The 20,012-nt window shown below is 32.7% G+C and overlaps 1 pseudogene; it reads right to left on the bottom strand.

Moving 5' to 3' along the window:
• Nucleotides 1-2,899: 2,899 nt before the first annotated feature.
• On the bottom strand, nucleotides 2,900-3,018 carry LOC120615176 (uncharacterized; annotated as a pseudogene).
• Between the last annotated feature and the right edge of the window lie 16,994 nt (nucleotides 3,019-20,012).

Here is a 20,012-nt window from a genome sequence, read left to right as displayed (position 1 = left end):
CAAAAGGCTAAGAAAAGGGTAGGGATCAGGGAAGCGGGCATATATTATGGGGGACCCCAGATGAAGTTAGCATACAATGACTGGGAACCATGGAAGAACATCCCACCCCTCAAGATTCCTAAGGCTTTGGGCTATGCTGCTCTGAGCCAAGGGCCATCATCCTCAGCTTCCTGAATTGCTTATCTCCAGGGATCTTATAAATTTCCAAGAAAAAAATTCATAAAATTCTAGAATTTCTCTCTGCCCCTTAAAAACTTGGTTAGAATTGTTGCACTATCCTAATATCTGAGAGGTCTTTTATGTAGAGAACTGTCATGACCTGGCTTACTATTTAATATTTTGATATTATAAATCTGTTAAACATAGTTAATCAATTATCCCAAATATTTGATTGAAACTACATTACTAATATCAGCTTCTCTTACATGTTTAAAACCTATAAAAGTACACAAATTGAACATAAATCACCACAGTAAGACCAATTATAAGACCTATTTCCATTTACACACACACATGTATGTATATAGACCGGCCACAAAATATGATAATCACATGCTTAGCTTGGCATCCTCCAAAAGCAGAGCCTGAGACAAAGTAGTTTATCTGGAGATGATGCCAGGGAGCAGAAGCAAGGGGAAAGCCGAGTGGAACAGAGATGGAAGGAAAGTCAACCAAGAACACTTTATGGAGCTGGTCATCGATCTTGCACCTAGTGGTAGGTTTCAGAGATGTTCTTAATAAACATGGACATATGTCAAAACTGCCCAGGAAACAAAGCACTTTGCTTTCATCCTCATTGATCAAGAATGGCCACACCAGTGTTGTCTTTTGCACTTCCAGGAGGTGCATTGGGGGTGCCAAGTAGATTCTCTTGAGGACAGGATATGAAAGTTATGTGACTTAGTCAAATTCTTGTAGAATTATTCATTATGGCAATGTCTAGAAGAACAGATGGAGTTGGAAGTTTTTAAAAATCATCTCACTATTGTTTATTTGCCTTAGTTAATTTGAGCTGAATTAATACAGCACCACCAATTTGTTTCATTTACTTTTTCTCTGTTACATATTTTTACTTTCCTTACTGTGTCTTTCACTCTCCACTGATGTCCCATGGGAACAATGCTTCCTATGCCATTTAGAATTTCTCTCTCTTTTTTTTTTTCGCCTTTAATTATCCTCCCCCTACACTTCCACCCCTGACCTATGCATGTTGCTGTCTCCCCTTAAGAACTGGATCTCTGAAGGCGGGATGTCTCCTCTCACAGGCTTGGGGCACGCACTCAGGGCCTGGGGCCCCCAGGGTCTAGTCTATGGTTCCACCTGGGGCACAAACCCAGTACTTTCTGCGTGTAAAGCAGATGTGCTAACCACTACACTAGGGAGCCACCCAGATCTTCTCTTTTTTATATCTCAGATGTTATCGAGACAAATGGTAGGAAAGATTTTCCTTGTTCCTCATTCCAGCTCTAAGATTATTCACCATTTCCTCCTCCCCAAACTTTTTCACCTTCAAATATTATGTCATCTACCCACATCATCTACTCTCTCTCCTTACTGTTGTCATCAATAGAATCTTGGATTCATCACCATTTTCTGCAACACTATTTCTAACATAATTCTTGTTCATTTCTATAGTCCCTTGTCAGTTGACTGTAGTCAATTGCATCCTGTAGTATCCTGTAGGATACCGGCCACTCATTTCCTTGATTTCGCCTCCACCCACCTCCTAGCAGGTATACATGTTACTAATAATGGTGACTTCTGCGATTATCTCTATCAAAATAACCAACATTCCATATATCACCTACCACATTTCTGGTAACTCAACTTCAACTCAACTCTACTTCAAGCCCTACAAAGACCTAAATCCATCAATACCTCTACTTCTTGTTGGTCTTCACTTCTGGTGCTTTCATTCTCCTCTTTACCCAAGTAAACTCTCTTAGCAAGCATTCTGATTCTCTCTGGCATACTTCTTCAATTATCTTGCCCTTCTCTCTCAGTTTGATGAAATCGCACAGATAAAACCACTTTGCCTGTTCTATGCATCCTCCCATGGAGAGGAAAACTGAAAGACCAGGTTGAGTAATTTCACTTCACATTCATGATCATCAGCCTCAAGTGGGCTCTCAATGCTGCTCAAGATTCATGTATTTCCCCAGTCCATTCACTTTCAAATTCTATTTGACATTGATTTCATGTCACTTTCTCACTCCTCAAACTTAGAACACATGCTCTTTCATCTTTATTCTCAGATAACCACCTTGCCTGCTACTTTATTAAGAGATATAAAAAATCAGAACCTTTCCAGAAATTCTTATTAACTCTTCTAACACTTCCCTGAATATTCATCCATGTACTCTACCTTCTCTTTGATTTCAATAAATGAATCCTTTACTCATATTCTAAATTTTATTACTTTTAACTTTTCAAGGACATTTTGCCAACGTGGCAGATCTGGGTTTTATGGGACCTGAGTTTGTAAATTTTGGAGGTCCTCTTTAGGAAAAACAGTACAAAATAACAAATAAAATTAAGTATAAATGTGAATACTTATATAAAATAAGTCACCACAAATTTCAAAAATAAAAGATGTAGGAATACTATAACAATATTTATATCCAGAACATTTATATATATATTTTATTAATTAACAATCTGTGTTTCTATAATGCATTTTTCCCCATAATTTTATTGCATATTCACGCCCCTTCATATGACAAGATTTTTATAATTTTATTGTATAGAGAGAATAGAATGGTAATTTAATTATTCTTTTAGCATTTTTGATGAAAATTTGATTTATTATTGAGATTTAGAAAAGTTTATTTCAACTTGAATATTGATAATGTCATGTAAACTTTTATTTATTGATTTATTTATTTTATTTATTTTCAACTGCCTACAGCACCTGGTATTTCTAGGTGGTTTCCCATCCAAGTACTAACCAGGCCCAACCCTGCTTAGCTTCCAAGATCAGACAAGATAGGGCACATTCAGGGTGGCATGGCCACAGATGTAAACTTTTAGTATTATTGTTAGATTGTTGAAATCTCTATTAGTTTAGTTTTGTTTTGTTTTGTTCTGTTTTGTTTTGTTTTAACATATGAGCTATAAGACTTCACTCTAATGAATGACAAAGCTTAAATACTCCGAATGGATAACAGTAACCAGTTTGTTAATAATTTTGTCCTCTTATAGATTGCATGCTATTTTTTTTAATCAATATCATTTTGTGGTAAATCTTTAAGAAAAGTAAATATATTTTAATATATTCATATGATTCATTCTTTTTTATCGGTTGGACTATCAATCCAAGAATCTGTTCAAATTACTTCTATTAGAAAATGTATCCTTTTAAATTAATTATTGTTTTTGATATGAATAGAAAAATATGAATTTTGGCTTTCAGAAATAATTTCGATTGCTTTATTACAGAAATATATGAAAAATTATTTTCTTAGAAAGTATAATTATGACTTTATATACTGAACTATTGCATTTATCCCAAACAAGAGAGTTCATATGTTATGACTAGTTATCACTGAGGAGCAAATATTCCACCTCCTATTTAAGATATCTGATGACTTGAATTTTCCATAGACTAACTTCTGATTCCACATATTACAAATGTTTTATTCATCCACTGCTAACATAGTTCTAGTGTTGAGCACTGTCAGTCACTTTCATAATTGAGATGTAACCTCTCTTTCTACACCTTAGTGTCAGGATTCCAGATGAGTCAGCACTGTGGTAGAGTAAGAGATAGAATGTCTGGAAGATGTTTCTACACCAGGTCACGTAGCAGTGAATGTAAACTACTAAAATGTATCTCAATATACCCAAACCAAATATATCCCCCAATTCTGATTCCCCTTTGCCTGATTCCCAACATGCCTGTGGTCATTCCAACATCACCTAATGTGAGGGCAATGTGGATGGAAGGGAAGTCAATATGGATAGCAATACTGATCTTAATCTTATATGTTTAAAATAGTTTGTATTTGAAAATTAACACACACACACACACACACACACACACACACGATGAAAAGTCAATTGCTAAGGCACCTCTTAGGGCTGTGGAAAAAGTGAAAGTGTGAGCCATCGAATCTTAAATTTCATTAGCCTTATAGTATACCCTCCTGTATTTACCAACAATTTTGTCCTCTGTCTTCCTCATCAAAAAGATTCCCTAACTGAGGTTTCCTCATCGTCAAACAAGCATGCTCTTATATATTCCATGAATAACAAGTCTTGACATTACTTTGACCTCTAACTATTGCCCCCTTCTTTTTCTTTTCTTTTTTTACGGTAAAACTATTTGAAACTGTTGCATAAACCCATTATCTCTAATTCCTCCTCTCCCATTCTTTTCAAGTTTACTATATGCAGCATTAATCTCCATTAAAACTCTTCTTGTCAAGTTCACAGTGAATTGAACTCAAAACACTGTGCTCTCTCTCTTTTATCTGCAACTCCTAAAAACTCCCTTATTTCAGTTAATGGCAGATTCATACTTCCAGTTACTCGGGCCAAAAATACTTGTCATCTCTGATTCTTCTTTGTTCTCATGAAATTGTCAGAAAATCTTGTAGGCTCTACCTTCCATACCCTCCATTGCTAACATACTGGTTTAAATCACCACCTCTCTCAGATGGATCAATGCAACAGCTTCCTAACTAAGTGGTTCTTTATCAATCTATTTTCAGCATGGTTGCTAGAGGGTTTCTCTTAAACTATAAGCCAGGTTCATCCACTGCTCATAACACCTCAGTGGCTTTTAATTTCACTCATGATAAAAGACAAACTACTTATAATGACTTAAAAGTTTTTTGCAGTTTGTTCATAACCTCCCTGTCCTTGTCTTCTGTACTCCACCTTTGCTCACTCAGGCTTACTTGGTTGTCCTTGAACTTCCAAACAGGCTTCCAGGTGGGCCAATTTTTGCAAGGCTCTTGCTCTAATTTCCACGCTACTGAATCTTTGTTCTCTTTAGTCTTTATTCAAATTTCATCCTCTCAGTCTTGCTTCCCCGATCATTCTACCTAAAATTACACACTCTCTCTACATTTTCTGTAGATCTTTTCTGCTTTATGTTTCTCCATATTACTTACCCTTACTAACATACTGTATATACAGTTATTTTATTTATAGTGTGTTGTCACCCGACCCCACTCCTACTCTCCAAGAACAGAAGCTTCAAGAGTGGGGGTGGGATTTGGTTTATGGCCGTACTGTTAGAACATAGAATGTTGCCCACAGCAGTACAAATTTTTTGAGTAAATAAAAAAAAGCAAGCAAATGACTAAAACTTTCTCTTTTTCTATGTTTCTGGTATAGCTCTCTGTACACAGATAACATATAATTGAATATTCTTTAATAAATTCTGTCTTCATTTTTTAAGATGTTTAGTTCATTTATATATATGGTAACTGATGTTTTCTACTGTCTTAATGTTTTTGGAAATGCTACTATTTCTATGCATCATTTATTTTTCTCCATTTTTGTTTTCTGTTGGGTTGCTGAATTTTTCTTATTCCCAGTTTTCCCCTCTACTGATTTGGAAATTATATATACCAGCCTTAGAATCACAGCCACTCATATTCATAGTCTAATTTGCTAGTCTGAGCAGAAGATTGGTTTTTTAATAGCCAAAGGAAGTAGCTTTGAGCTCCTTTATTACCACATGTCAAAGATACAAAAACTGGAATATTTAAGTGAACTTTTAAAACTAAACAAAACTTTATATTCAAGTACATTTCAGCATAAATGGGAACTTTGAAAACAAAGCTTTCAAAGGTCGTAGAGAGAACACTGGTGATTATCTTAGGACAATCTGACTACACAGAAGAAACACTTCAGGAACTTTTAAACTTTGATGCCTAAGCCCCACCCAAACCAATAAATCATAAGCTTTGGTGGAATGGAGGTCTCAATAAGTGCCTTGTGATATTTCGATGTGTAGTTAGAGCTGAGTGTCACTAACCTAGATCACTCACATGCCTGAAGAGGCATCATCTCATAATTTATATCGCAAATATCTCCATCCTATTTTCAATCTCTAATTTAATGTTTATACCAAATATAATTTCACAGAATTATAATGTTTCATAAAAAATATTTTATTCTATTTGAAATTACTACTCATTAGAAATTATTTTGGATTAACGATGTTTTATATTATAGCGCAGATATCATCTGTAAAGATATAAGTAGTGGTATGCTGATAAGTGTCTGAACACTGATTTTGTTGGGGAAAAAATAGTCTAATTTGCACTTTGCCCATTTCCCTGGTATAAATATTTCCATCATGATCAATTTCAAGCTACCAACTTGCTGTCACTAAAAATGGATTTGAGAAGAGAGGAGCGTGATCAGCTTTCATGAGCATGTGAGCTTGCTCCAGAACACTGTTTAATATGTCATTCTTTTTAGAATGATAGAACCACCACCTTATTTTACAAATGAAGGATCCAGGATGCAGAGGGCCTAAGTGATTTGTTCTAAATCAAACAATTATTTAATAAAAGAATATTTGTAATCAATATTGAAGTAGCATGTAATATAAAACTTTATATCTGTAAACACACATAAGGGTGCATAAGGGTCCCAATTAACCTAACACTATCTACTGATTTTTTTCTACTGAGTTGAAATTTATCTTTACAACTTATTAAGTGATTATATATAATAAGATGTGCCCAGTTTATTTGTTATGCTCCATTTTTTTCTGTCTACTCTTCTTTGGACTAAAATTTGTTTTAATATTTGCTATGAAATTCTATATTCCACTTTTGAAAATATGATTTGACTATTTTGTGTACATATATATATCTCCAAATTTCTCTAAAATATATTTTTGATTTTTTCTAAATAAATTCTTGGCAATTTTGATCAGTATTAATAGATTAAATTTATAATTAAATATAATATTAATTTAAAAATTAAAAGTTACCATCAAAAACTTGTTATGCATTTAGTATTTTGTTTATGAATGTGATTTCTTTCTTTAAACAGAAAAACTGATAATTTTTATAAACAAATTATCATATTAATTTTATTTATTAGCTGATTATTTTATATTTTCTAGTTATAGAAACATATGAATACAATTAACTGTGCCATATATGTACACATAGACACATACACTTAATCTTCATTATTCACAGATTCTGTGTTTGCGAATAAACTTACTCGTTAAAATTTATTGGTAACTCTCAAATCAATACTTCTGGTGCTTTCAAGGTCATTCAAGATCATTTGTAGACTTGCACAGGAGCAGCAAAAATTTAATTGACTCTACAACAAACATTTCCAGCTGAGGTAAAATAAGGAGACACTCTGCCTTCTTGTTTCAGCTCTTATACTGTAAACAAGTGTTCTTGCCACAGTTCATTTGATGGCACACATTTTGCATTTTTGTGCTTTTTGTTGGTAATTTGGCATTCAATACGGGCCCCAAGCATAGGACTGAAGTGCTTTCTGGTGTCCTAAAAACAAGAAGACTATGATGTGTTTTAAGGAGAAAATGTGTATTGAATAAGCTTCAATAGGGTGTGAGTTATAGTGCTGTTGGCCTGAGTCAAATGTTAATGAATTAACAATATGTTGTACCCAAGAAACAGAAGAAAAATAATGCATTGATTTGTATGAAGCTATGGAAAAGTAGAACATGGCTAGATTTATGAATTCATAAGATGACGATCAATGAAAAGTGTCTTACAAGTACTGTATCACTTATGTTTATCTAAAAAGACAAATTCATAAAAACAGAAAGTAAAATGGTGGTTACCAGGGGATGAAGGTGGGAGGCTAGGATATTGTTTAACAGTACAAACTTGCAACAAATAATAAATAAGCCCTAGAGATCTAATACACAGTACAGTGACTAAGAAGAAAGGTTCATTAAGTAATATAATAGAGGTGCTAATTATCACTACAATGCCAATCATATTACAATATATAAATGTATCAGATTAACATGCTATACGCCTTGAATTTGCACATTGTTATATGATAAATATATTTCAAATAAAAAGAAAAGTGTCCTAGACATTACTATTGTGAAGCTAAAAGCCAGAGATATTTACAGAATCAGGAAAATGTTAAACTTTTTGTGGCAAGTGTTTTTTTATATAAATACTGCACATAATTATTTGTAAGAAAAATATATTAAATAATGTGTCTAAATATAAACACATAAACCAAGGTTATGTATTGATGTTTTGATGAAAAAGTTGTGATTACAGGCTTATAAGACCTAACCTTATCTTTTCTTTAAAAAGTAATGGTTCAGTATTCACTAATTCAACATTTGTGATGACTTTATAGAACATAACTATTGTGATGTGTTTGTGAATGTGTATTAGAAGAAGAAAACATTACTTAGAGTTCTACAACCATTATACAAACAGAAACTATTTTTTGTGTATTTATTTTAACATACATTTTACAGAGTTTAGGCAGTTGATTTTTAACATACTTTGTATGTAATGTATATTGTGCTTTGTGCATGCATATATAAATTACATACATATACATTTTTCATCTAAAATTTTAAGCTTATTTCTATATTATTATGAATTATTTTTAATGTCTAATTAAACTATATTATGAACAAATATATTTATGTAACATTTTTCCTAGTGTTAAAGAGTTTATTTCCAAGTTTTGGCTATTAAAAATAATGTAGTACTGAATACCTTTATGCACTTTACTTTCTTCATGTGGGATTATTACTTAATGATAAATTTTAGGAGCCCTTTTCTGCTGTCAAAATATTTCAATATTTCCTTATTTAAAAATTTATGTTCCCATTTTTCTTATAAATGTAAAAGTATAATAATAATTTTGAAACTTCTATAAAAAAGATTAGGAATATAGCATTTTTATTTCACCTTTAGGAATAATAGTATCCCTTCTCTCCCTGTCTTTTTACATCATTTCATTAACTTAATCAGGATTTAATCGTTATTCACTTTTCTCTTTTCTATTCTTTACTCAACTTTACATGTAAATTTACAATGAATCTGTTTAGCTTTACATGTATATTTGATTTAACACTCAAAACAAATTATTTTCAGTCATAATACCTGGATAATAGGCTCCTTTTTAAAATTCATTTATCACTGTTTGATCAGGGTTTTTTTTTTTTTTTGGTAAATAATTATTAAGGTGATCTCTAGCTTTTTATCTTTATCAACCCTAGATGATGTATGACTGAGCACTCATTTTTCATTTCAAAGTTCTATAGATATTGTTTCAATTTTTCCTAGTGTTTGATATTACACAGATACATTTGGAGGTCAATATGATTTTTGTTCCATTGTACATATTCTGTTTATGTTGTTTTTGTTGTTCAAATCATTGGATCAAATTACTCGACTTGGTGGTATGTTGTTCCACATAGTTACATGTATTTTTATCAAATTCTAAGATCTAACTATTTAACATTTAAAAATTATATATATACGCATTTTAAAAATCCGTATCAATATTTCAGTTAAAAACATTTTAGTTGATGAAACATTACAGAACAGTTATTTCTGCCTGAGTTTCCTCTTTATAGTGTAATCCTTATAATTTCTTTGGCTTAGAAATGACAGAACAAAATAAGTTACTACAAGGTATTTTTAACTATTACCATAAACTACTTATGTGATTGAAATATTTTAATATATATATCAGCGCCATTATTGCCATTATTTTTTCCACAATGGTCATTTCTTCACCAAAATAAAAATTGTTTCATTGTAATTAAAACATGTTAAATAAATCTTAACATACCTATATAATATGTTATAGAATATCTTAAGCCTCCTTTAAGAAACTATTATTCAATTGCCTGTACTATTATTATTTATTCTTTTAGATCCTTTTGGATTCTATGTAAAGCACATTTACTCAGCTTACTTCATCTATGTTTGAAGTCGAACTCACTAATAAATGAAATGCAATCTTATGGTTATGGTTAACAATATGTACAGATGATTTTTCAATGAAGTGCAATGCATAGTTATAGTTTGGGCAAACCAGGATAGCTAATCATAACATTTAACTTAACTCAATTTGTTTTCCTCCCTAAGGAGAAAAGTGTCTTAGGATTTTCTTACACAAACTCTATCAGAAAGTCACCTTGTCCACATAATATTATTAAAACTATAGGTAGATGATGTTCATCAAAGATAGGTGTGATTCTCAAATGGGCTACACAGTGTTTTTAAGAGTGTAGACCATATGGAGATGTACTCAAGATGGTTGGTGTTTGCTTTTTATGAGCTCCTCAGGGTTTGAGATTTGGCTTCAGACATAGTTTCTTTCACTACCATTAATTCATTGTTATTTACTTCTGCCCAGACTGCAGAATTTTTTATGATGAACTTTATAATATAAGATAATGTGTAGCAATTCTTAATAACTTATTGTTCCCATCTGTTTTCACCACCAATTCCTGGAACATTCACCATCCCCGAATATCATAAAATTTGCATTTTATCACCCAGCATAACAATTTTTTTAGGAATTTTTTATGTCCCTCTAGTACCGTTTGTTGCACCTGCTTTGTCAGCCATTTCAATTAATACTTCATACATTTCGTCAAAATGCAACATAAAGGCAGAAATTAAATTAGAGTAAGAAAGCACTTGTTAAAAGCCACTTAACTGAGAAAAATAAATGGTGGCACTCCTTCTCTAGGCTGAGAACATAAGATATTACCTCATCTTCATTGTTAAAAGGCAGTGAGAAAGAATATTTACTCTTCAATGCAATCAATAATATTTTGGAAATCAATTAAACTTTAATGAATTAGTGCTATTCTGCATATCTTTCTTCATTTTAAAATTCCTTAAATTTTTTGTTATAATATTAAGGAAGATGCAAACTGTCTTATCAATAACAAATACTTTAATAATACTTCACATCACTGGCCAGTGTTAAGACTATGATACAGGGATATTTCTTCAAATGCTCATTTTGTCAGTGCTTCCTTATATGCACTTATAAAAATTAAAAGTAAAATTATATCTATGAATATGAATTATTCTTTACACACAAAAAATTCAGTTTCGTGTGTCTTTATTCTGTAAAAAAAATTATCAGCATATATTTTAGTTCATTCAATAACTTGCAAATCATATCCCAGTTCATAAGGACAAATTTTAAATTAGGAGAATGAGTAAACTTCTATGCATTGTGATTTTTAATTGAAAGTTTAAAGAAACCTATTTCAATTAAACTGAAGAATAAAGTAATTCATATTAACTGTATTATATTAAAATACAATATTCAAAATCATAAAATCATAACTCATAAATATGAAATAGACATGTCATAAATGGTATAATAAATTGAAAAAGTATTTGAAGTATATATACACACACATAGATAGTCTCTGATTTATGATCGTTCCATCTACAATTTTTTGAATTTAAGATGGTGCAAAAGCGATATCCATTCAACAGAAACCATACTTTGATTTTTGAAATTTGATCTTTTCTTGGACTAGCGATATGCAATAAGGTACTCCCTTGTGATGCAGACAGTGGCATCAAGCTGCAGCTCCCAGTCACCATGTCATCACAAGGGTAAACAATGGATAATACTCCAATGTACTATGTTGTCAGCAGTTTTTAGACATTATGTTCTGAGCACCCTTAATGTAGGGTAAGCTAAACTATGATGTTTGGTAGGGTAGGTGTATTAAATGCATTTTAACCTACTTATCGGTGTATTAAACACATTTTAACCTACGTAAACCAATCGTAAATAAGGAACGCTCGTATCTGTGTTTGATCTGAAACTGGTTAATATTTTACAGAGCAATAAATCTTTACAGTTTTTCACCCCCCAGAAAGAATTTTTTTTGCACTTGTATCGAGCAAAATTTAAAAGTTAATTTTTCTACTTATATAGTGGTAAAACAGGCAATAAATAGAATGTCGAGTTTAAAAGTGCACTGAGTAAACTTGCAGTAATCTCTTTTGCTTATTTCTGTTTTGAATAATTTTTATGACACCTATCTGGCTTTAACAAGAGGTTGAGTTTGTCAACACTGGCCTAAAGGCAATGAAGTGTTGCTAAAAGAAAAGGAAAGAGAAATGTTTTTAAATGATGTTAAAAAAAAAATTCTTTTTTTTTTTATTTTTAAAAATTTTTCTAGATGTTCTCAGAAGAAGGTTATAAAAACCTATTTAAGGACATTCTTGGGGATAATCATATTTTTGTGATCACTACAATCTGGAGTTACTGCCCATAGTGTAATATCTCAGGAGAATAAAATAGTGGCCTGGGTAGAGGACAATTAAGAAATCAAAAGAAGTCTTTACTTCAAAATTTAACTGAAAACTCTCCCCCTCCCCCGTGACTAATTCAAGCATAGGGATTGGAGAATTACAAGACTGCTAGAGAAGAATTTTCAAATTATCTGATCAGTAGGATCAGTTTTATTTACTTATTTTCTCCTATAGTGTATGTCCTACTACTCAATATATGTCCTACTGTACATGACTAGTGACACTGATGGTCCTATAAGCAACTGACTAGGTGAGTTTGACAATATCCAGACTATTCTATACCCTGTTCAACTAGATCAGTATAATCATTATGAACTTTGATGTCACTGTAAGGACAAATTGCTACAAGATTTTCCAAATACTTATTCTCAGTTTTTGTACTTATCTTGTCATGATCCATGACAAGCAAATAGTGGACCTGGCGCTGGCCTGTGGACCAATCTTTAATGGCACCGCTCTACCTCGTGAAATAACATGAAGCAGTTCTGACATCTCTGGATCTTTTTCTCCTTATGTCTAATTATTTGATTTGACAATTTCGTAGTGGTGACTGTCACCTCAAAAATGTTTTGTCTCTGTTTTGAAAATATAGTTGCCAATGCAGCCAAAATAGAAAGCTTATCCAAGAAAATTAAATCATGGGAATAAGCTTTCTCAAAAAAAGAGTGGCAAACTTTCTGTGGGGTTTTCTGTTTAGCATTGAATAAAACTGAAGGATTTCTAAATTACTTAAAACAAAGTTTCAAACATAAAATTTATAATACTACTTCTTTACCTCAACCCATTAGTTGTTATTAAACTATGTGGTCACCCTTTTAACCTTAAATAGTCATTAAGTGAACATATTGACTCATGGTTTATATTAAGGAGGAAACTAAACTACAAGAGATTTGTACTTGGTGCCTTTAGGAGGTTCATAAAAGTGCAAATTGCTTTAAATTCAAGCATTAGCATTTGCTAATTTTAAATGCTTCAATTATCCTCCTCTAAGAGCTCTGATGTCTAATAGTTACTGCAAAAAAAGGTAAGCCCTTTGCTCCTTTGATTTCCATTTTTCAAATCTGGGTAATGAGTGTTACTTTTTTCTGAACCTAAACATTTTATGAAAGAAAAGGAATAAAATCCATCCAAAGATTCCTTGAATACATTCATCGGTGAATAATTCAAACAAAGATCCTAAAGGAGCTTTTATTCTATAGATTGTAGGTAAATTTATAAATGATACACATAAATAACGAGTGATAAGGTATATTTGAAGCTAATTATTATTGAGGAAAGAAAACAAATAGAGAAAGATATTGAGGTTGAGTTTATAGGGGACTGAAAAGGTAGGGGATTGAGTTTGGGGTATGGGGAAGAGGGGTAAGGGCATGTTGTGATATTAATGAGAATGATCAGTATCTGCATCCTTAAGAAGATGAGGTCTGAGCAAAGACTTGAAGAAGTCTATGGAGATAGCTTTTCACACAAGAAGAGCAACTGAAGCAAATGCCTTAAGGTGGTACCCAGTGTGTTTAGGGAGCATCATAGAGAGGGACAGGAGTGGGAGACGAGCTCAGAGAGGCATAGTGTGAATGTGTGTGGTGGTTAGGGGAGTTCTACCTAAAATCTTTTCTCTCTCACTCCTTTGCTCTGGCCATTGCTGCTTCAGCGGGCAGGTAGGGCTTGTTTTCATTACCTACCTAGGGCTGCTGCACAGTGCTGCAGGTATGCCTATGGGACGCGCATTCCTCTTTTGCTTGTTCCTAAGCAAACCTGGAAGCACCAAGATACCATTCCTGGAGCAGCCCATGAGCAAAGGACGGGGGTGAGGGGGCGGGTGACTGCTGGTAAATAAAACTATCCGCATCATGTCTAGTCACAGAGGACCTGTGACCTCAAAGGTGTCCTGAGGATTGAGCTAGTTACCCACAGAGATAACTAGCTCAATAACGCATTCTTGGACAGGTTTCTCTCCTCCACTTTACTGTCTCTAGTTTCCTCATTCTGGTTCTTTGGAATGATTTCTCAAAATAAATTTCTTCTTTGTATGCATTTGTCTCAGGCTCTGTAATTTGGGGAAATAGAAGCAGAGACCAAACTGAGTGGCCAGGTCATATAGGACCTGGTAAAATTGGTTTTCTTTCAGGATTTTGGACAAAGGAGGGAGATGATCTGACTCAAAAAAGTAGAAATTGAGGCAAAAGAGAAAAATAAAACTCTCTATTAATCAAATGAAATGATTTTAGGTGACTGTAGGCAGCTGTTTGCCCCCACATGCAAAAGTACAAATTCAAAATCTTTAGTCCTGGTAATCTCAGAGTTTGAACCCAGAGTCACAGCAGCCACGCTTAAAGTTTCTTCTGTCCTGTGGAGAAAAAGAAATGATGCCTTTTGCCTCAGACTGGTACCAGCCTTACATTCTGAGCCAAGCAGAAAAATATCCTAAGTAAACTCTTGAGAGTTTGTAGAAGTGGATGAGGAATTAAACTGATTGTAAATGAGACCACTTAATTTTAATTCTCTCAATGCTTGAAAGTCATTACTATTCATAAAAGCAGAACGCATTTAAATACATGAAGAATGCAATTCATTCAACAAAATTATGTTGATACCAAAAGTTTTTATTTTTATTTGATGCTTCTGTGAGTAATCTATAAAGAATGACTGAGTGTGTTAGTGTGTGTGTATATGTGTGTGTGTGTGTGTATGTAGTCTGATTTACTTTTTTTGTAGAAATACATGAAACCTTGATTTTTATTATATCACCCTTTAAATTCTATATTGATATACTATATACTAGTATAACACAGCTTTTTCTCCAGCTTAGTATTAAAAAATAGGTATGTTGGTTTCTGACACTGTTCAAACAGAAATGTGCTACACTCTCAGATACTATTTTAAGTGAACCTCTTTTAGAATACCAACAGTAACTTGAATGCTAAATCCTTGTTTATCTTTCTCCTAATAGACAATTTAATCATCCAGAGTATTTAATTAACTTTGTCAAACTGTTTTATTTTGTTAGTTTATAAATTAATTTTTTGGTGTAATTTAAATTACAATTTTGTGTATCTTATTTTAAATGTTTGTGTAATTGATGGGTCAAGAATATGAAGGAATTTTTCCATACTTGGAAGCTAACAATTTAGCCTGCCACAGATGCATCGGCACTGGCAGAATGCACAAGACACTTGGCTTAGAAGCAGACTTATTTACTTAAGGCAATACAGTATGAGCAAGCAGCAAGCAGTATGAGCTTTAAGCTAGCATCAGTGTTTACTCAAGGCAATGCAGTATGAGCATATAGCAAGCAGTATGAGCTTTAAGCTGGCATCAGTGTTTGTCCCTCCCACTCCACACCAAGTCCCATAGGGGTGAAGTGCTGGTGAGCATAGATGGATCCTAAACATGCAGTGAGTTTGTGTCACAACTGGAGAATCTAGAGTTTAGGAAACCTCAATTTTTTTTATAAGAAGACTGCAAGCAAATTGGCCCAAATGATTGAAGCTGAGAGTAACATTCTCTTATACTGACAGCAAATCTGCTCTCCACTCTGGAGGGAGACTATTTCTGACTTTGCAAGATGTTCACTATGCAAACATCTTTGAAAGAATAGTCTGGCACAAAAAGTTGTCAGTTCCTCTGCTTAAACAAATGTGGAGAAATGTGACTCATAACACTATGTATAACTGGTTTTTGTAATAGAAGTAATTCTTGCTCATGTAAAAAAAGTACACCTTACAAAATATGTAAAATAGGATCTTTTCCTTATCTTTTGCAGTTAATTGTTATCTTAAACATTTTTCTATATTAGAACATAAAGATATACCACAACATTTTTTATACAAATATAGACAACCACTACATGGATATATCCTAATTTATTAAATCAATCCCTGATTAGTGAATATTTAATTCTTACAAGTTTTTGCTAGCATAAACAGTACTGTATTAAATGTCTTTGTACTTTGTACTTGTATATTTTGAATTCTTGAATACTTTCTAGAGTATAGACAGATTATTTACCACTGGGAGGATATATGATTCACTACTGGGTTAAAGATCATGTAGGATTTTAATTTGAGGGCTATGAAACAGCCCTATTAAAACTGCATCAATTTCTTCTGTTTTCCATGTCCTTGCTAGTTCTGGGTTTTATCAGAGTAATAGGCAGAATAATAGCCCCTTGTCTTAATCCCCAGAACCTGTGAATATATTACTTTACATTACAAAAAGGACTTTGCAGGTGTGATCAAGAATCCTAAAATGAGAGATTGTCTTGGATTATCTAGGTGGGCCCAATGTAATCACGAAGGTCCTTATAAGTGAAAGATGTAGAAAAAGAGATGTTATTGCTGGCTGGAGACCACTATGAAGGAATGTGGGCAGCCTCCATAAGCTGAAAAATACAAAGACCTGAATTCTTTCTTAGGGGCTCCAAAAGGAATACAACTCTGTCAAGACCTTAAATTTATCTCTATAAAACCAGATTTTGAAACTGACAGTTAACAATAAACATGTTTAGGTATTGAATTATAGATTCTAGAGATATAGATAGGCTTTTAATCAAATGTTTCAATTGCTTTGATTGTCAAGTAGCTTATAGTCAAAATATGTTAGTCATCTTTTGAAGGCCTGCCTGTAAAGCAAGTTCCAGGAGAAATGTTTAAAAGTACACTTTATTTGAGACCATAGAAAAATATTACTAGTTAAGCACAAAACAATGATATCTTAGTCAATATGTCTAGTTGCTGCTCTTTGCTTTAAGTAACATCAGTGATGCATAATTATTAAATATTTTGCAGAATCTTAGTTCTTCAATCTAGCAGCCCTTGTTCTCACAATATAATTTTATGTTGCTGATATGCTGTTTCTTTGTCAAGCAGGAAAGGATAATATTAGGGTCACAAAGAGAAGTTATTAGTTTATTTTGCAAAAGGAATAAATTCCTTTAAGAAAGTTGCGGCCCAGAAGTCTGGCTACACAAAATGTGATCTGTGACTGAAGAAACAAGATTTTCTCTCTCGGTTCTCTAAAACTCCTCCTCCCTGGCTTGCTAGCTGCATAAAAACTCCCTATTTTTGTATTTTGAGGAAGACTTTGAGAGATCCTGCTCTTCCATTCTCTCACTTTGGCCAAATCAAATAAACCCTTTTCTATCTGCAAACACAGGTGTCTCAGTGTTTTGGCTTACTATTGCATCAGGCATACAAACCTGAATTTTGTGAGGTGATCTGGTAAAAATTTTAGACTTAAAACTTCTGAACAGTAATATAATAAAAGTGTTCTTTTAAGCCACTCAGTTGGTGGCAATTTGCTACAGCAGCAATAGAAAATTAATACAATAAGATTTTGTAATCTTTGTCAATATAACAGGCAAAGGGGAAAGTCTTATTTTTTTAAATTGGCATTAATTTAAATAAGAGTAAAAGTGACACTCTTTAATGTATTGTGCATTTTCTGTTACTCTTTTCATGTTAGTTGAAAGTGCTCTTTTTGTATTTAGAGTCACTATTTTATCATAAATACTGGAAACATATTTACCATTCTGTTGTTTAGTATGTCTTGCAATATAATCCTGCTATGCCTGTGCTTTTTTTCCAAGAGAAATTTTAACTATTTACATAGTTAAAAGTATTTTTTTTTCTTTTCTTTTAGGCTTTTAGATCTGTGTCAGCCATAAAAAGTTTTTTTTTTCTTCTCTCCTAAAGTATAAGATGATATAACAATGTTTTATTCTATAACTCATAATGCTAGTTCTAAATCTTTGTTGCTGTATCTCAATTGCCTTGAATAGAGCCAGGCGAAAAATTAAGTGCTCAAAACATGCATTGAATAAATAAATAAATTGATTTATGGTTTATTTGAATACAAGAAGTGAGGTAGGGACACAGTTTTATTCGTTAAATATTTCAAATTGTTAGTCTTCAGAAAACTATCTATTGAAAAATATAGATTTTTTTCCTACCAATCAAAAGAGGTTTTTGTGTTTTATTAAATTCTGATGTTTTATATCTATTTCTAGGCTGTATTTATTTTATTGTCATATTTGATTATCTCTATGCCTTACCAACCTGTTTCAACTTTTGTAGCTTCTTTTAGAGTATGTGCTTATAGTTAAACATCTAAGTTTATAATTAAAACAATTGTTAGCATTGTTCGCATTTTTCGTTTGGTAAAAAATAGTATCATTTTCAGAAGTTCCCATTCCTAAAATAATTCTGTCATTGCTTTTAATGTTGAAGAAATGCTATAAACCAAAAATAGAATGCACATAATAACATTTTAGCTCTCTTGGAACAGAATTATCTTTTAACTCATGAGTATATTGTTTACTTATAGATATAAGCCTTTAAATATATTTTTGAGAATTTAATATGTAAAAATTACCTGGCTTTCTACGATTATAATGAAAGATAAGTATAAACCTTGACTATATTCCTAGATTGGTTTTCAAATTTACCCAAATATGATAGTTTAATACAATTCCAACCACATGTCAAGATTATTTTATAAAATAAAAGATATACATAAGAATATCTAGCATGATATTAAGCACATATAGGTGAGATACTTCGGAAAATCAAAAGATCTTAAGGAGAATTTGTCTTTCTAAGTATTATATTACGACGATACATTTATTAGAATTAAAATATATCAACGAGCATGAGAAGACTATAATAGAACAAATAACTCAGAAATATAACCTATTTTGTTAAGATTTATATAATTTAATAGTTTTAAAATATGTATTTATAAATTATTAGGAACCAAAGGCATAGTCAATAAATGGTTTTGAATCAATTGATTAGTATTTCAGAACAAACCTATATGTTTCTGCGGTAGATCCCCAGGATTTCATACATAATTCCTGGAAACTTATAGGATGAGATAGTGCTCCCATAATTATGTTAAGTTATATGGCCAAGTGATCTTAAAATAGGGAGATTTTCCATGTGAATCAATCTAAAAATAAGAGCCTCTTTAAAAGCAGAATTTTCTACTTTCTGCTACAGTGGAAAAGGAAGTCAGAGGATTCCAACAACAGGGATCACATCCTGGCTTTGACAACAGAATGAGCCAAGTAAGAAGAAATGGGGGTGGCCTTACGGTGCTAAGAAAAAGGGCCCTCCAGCTGACCACCAGCAAGGAATAGGGCCCCCAGCCCTACAATTTCATGGACCTCAATTCCACCAACAACCTAAAAAGGCTTGGAAGGAGTCTCCCCTAAGCCTCCAGATAAAAGCTCAGCTCAGGCATATCTTGGGCTTTTAGCCAATGAGATCTCTTAGCCAATGAGAACCCAGTTGCATCCACCTGGGCTTCAGACCAACAGAGCTTCCAGCTAGTAAATATGAGTTGCTTTAAGCTGCCATATTTGTGGTAATTTGTTATGCAACAATAGAAAACTTTGGAGTCTAAAACATGTTTTTGAAAAGTTATAATAAGAAAAGAAAACGTCTATGCTATAGTTAAGAGGAAATTATAGGATCCAGACCACACATATCATTTATGGTCATAAAATGACCCTTGAAAATAAATAAATTTATAAAAATATATAAAAATAGTTTATAACAGTAAGGACATGGCAATTGCAGTTATCTTTTGGAAAGTAAGTTGCACCTCCCATATTCTCTTCTTTGAAAATTATTACTCATAGAAGCTGTTGAAAGCTACGTTTTAAATGTATCTGCCTGTAGGCATCTGACCCAGGCTAATCTTCTAATCAAATTC

This window comes from Pteropus medius, unplaced genomic scaffold (genome assembly GCF_902729225.1).
Source record: "Pteropus medius unplaced genomic scaffold, Ma_sr-lr_union100, whole genome shotgun sequence".
Classification (NCBI taxonomy): domain Eukaryota; kingdom Metazoa; phylum Chordata; class Mammalia; order Chiroptera; family Pteropodidae; genus Pteropus; species Pteropus medius.
This window is presented reverse-complemented; position numbering and strand designations above follow the sequence as displayed.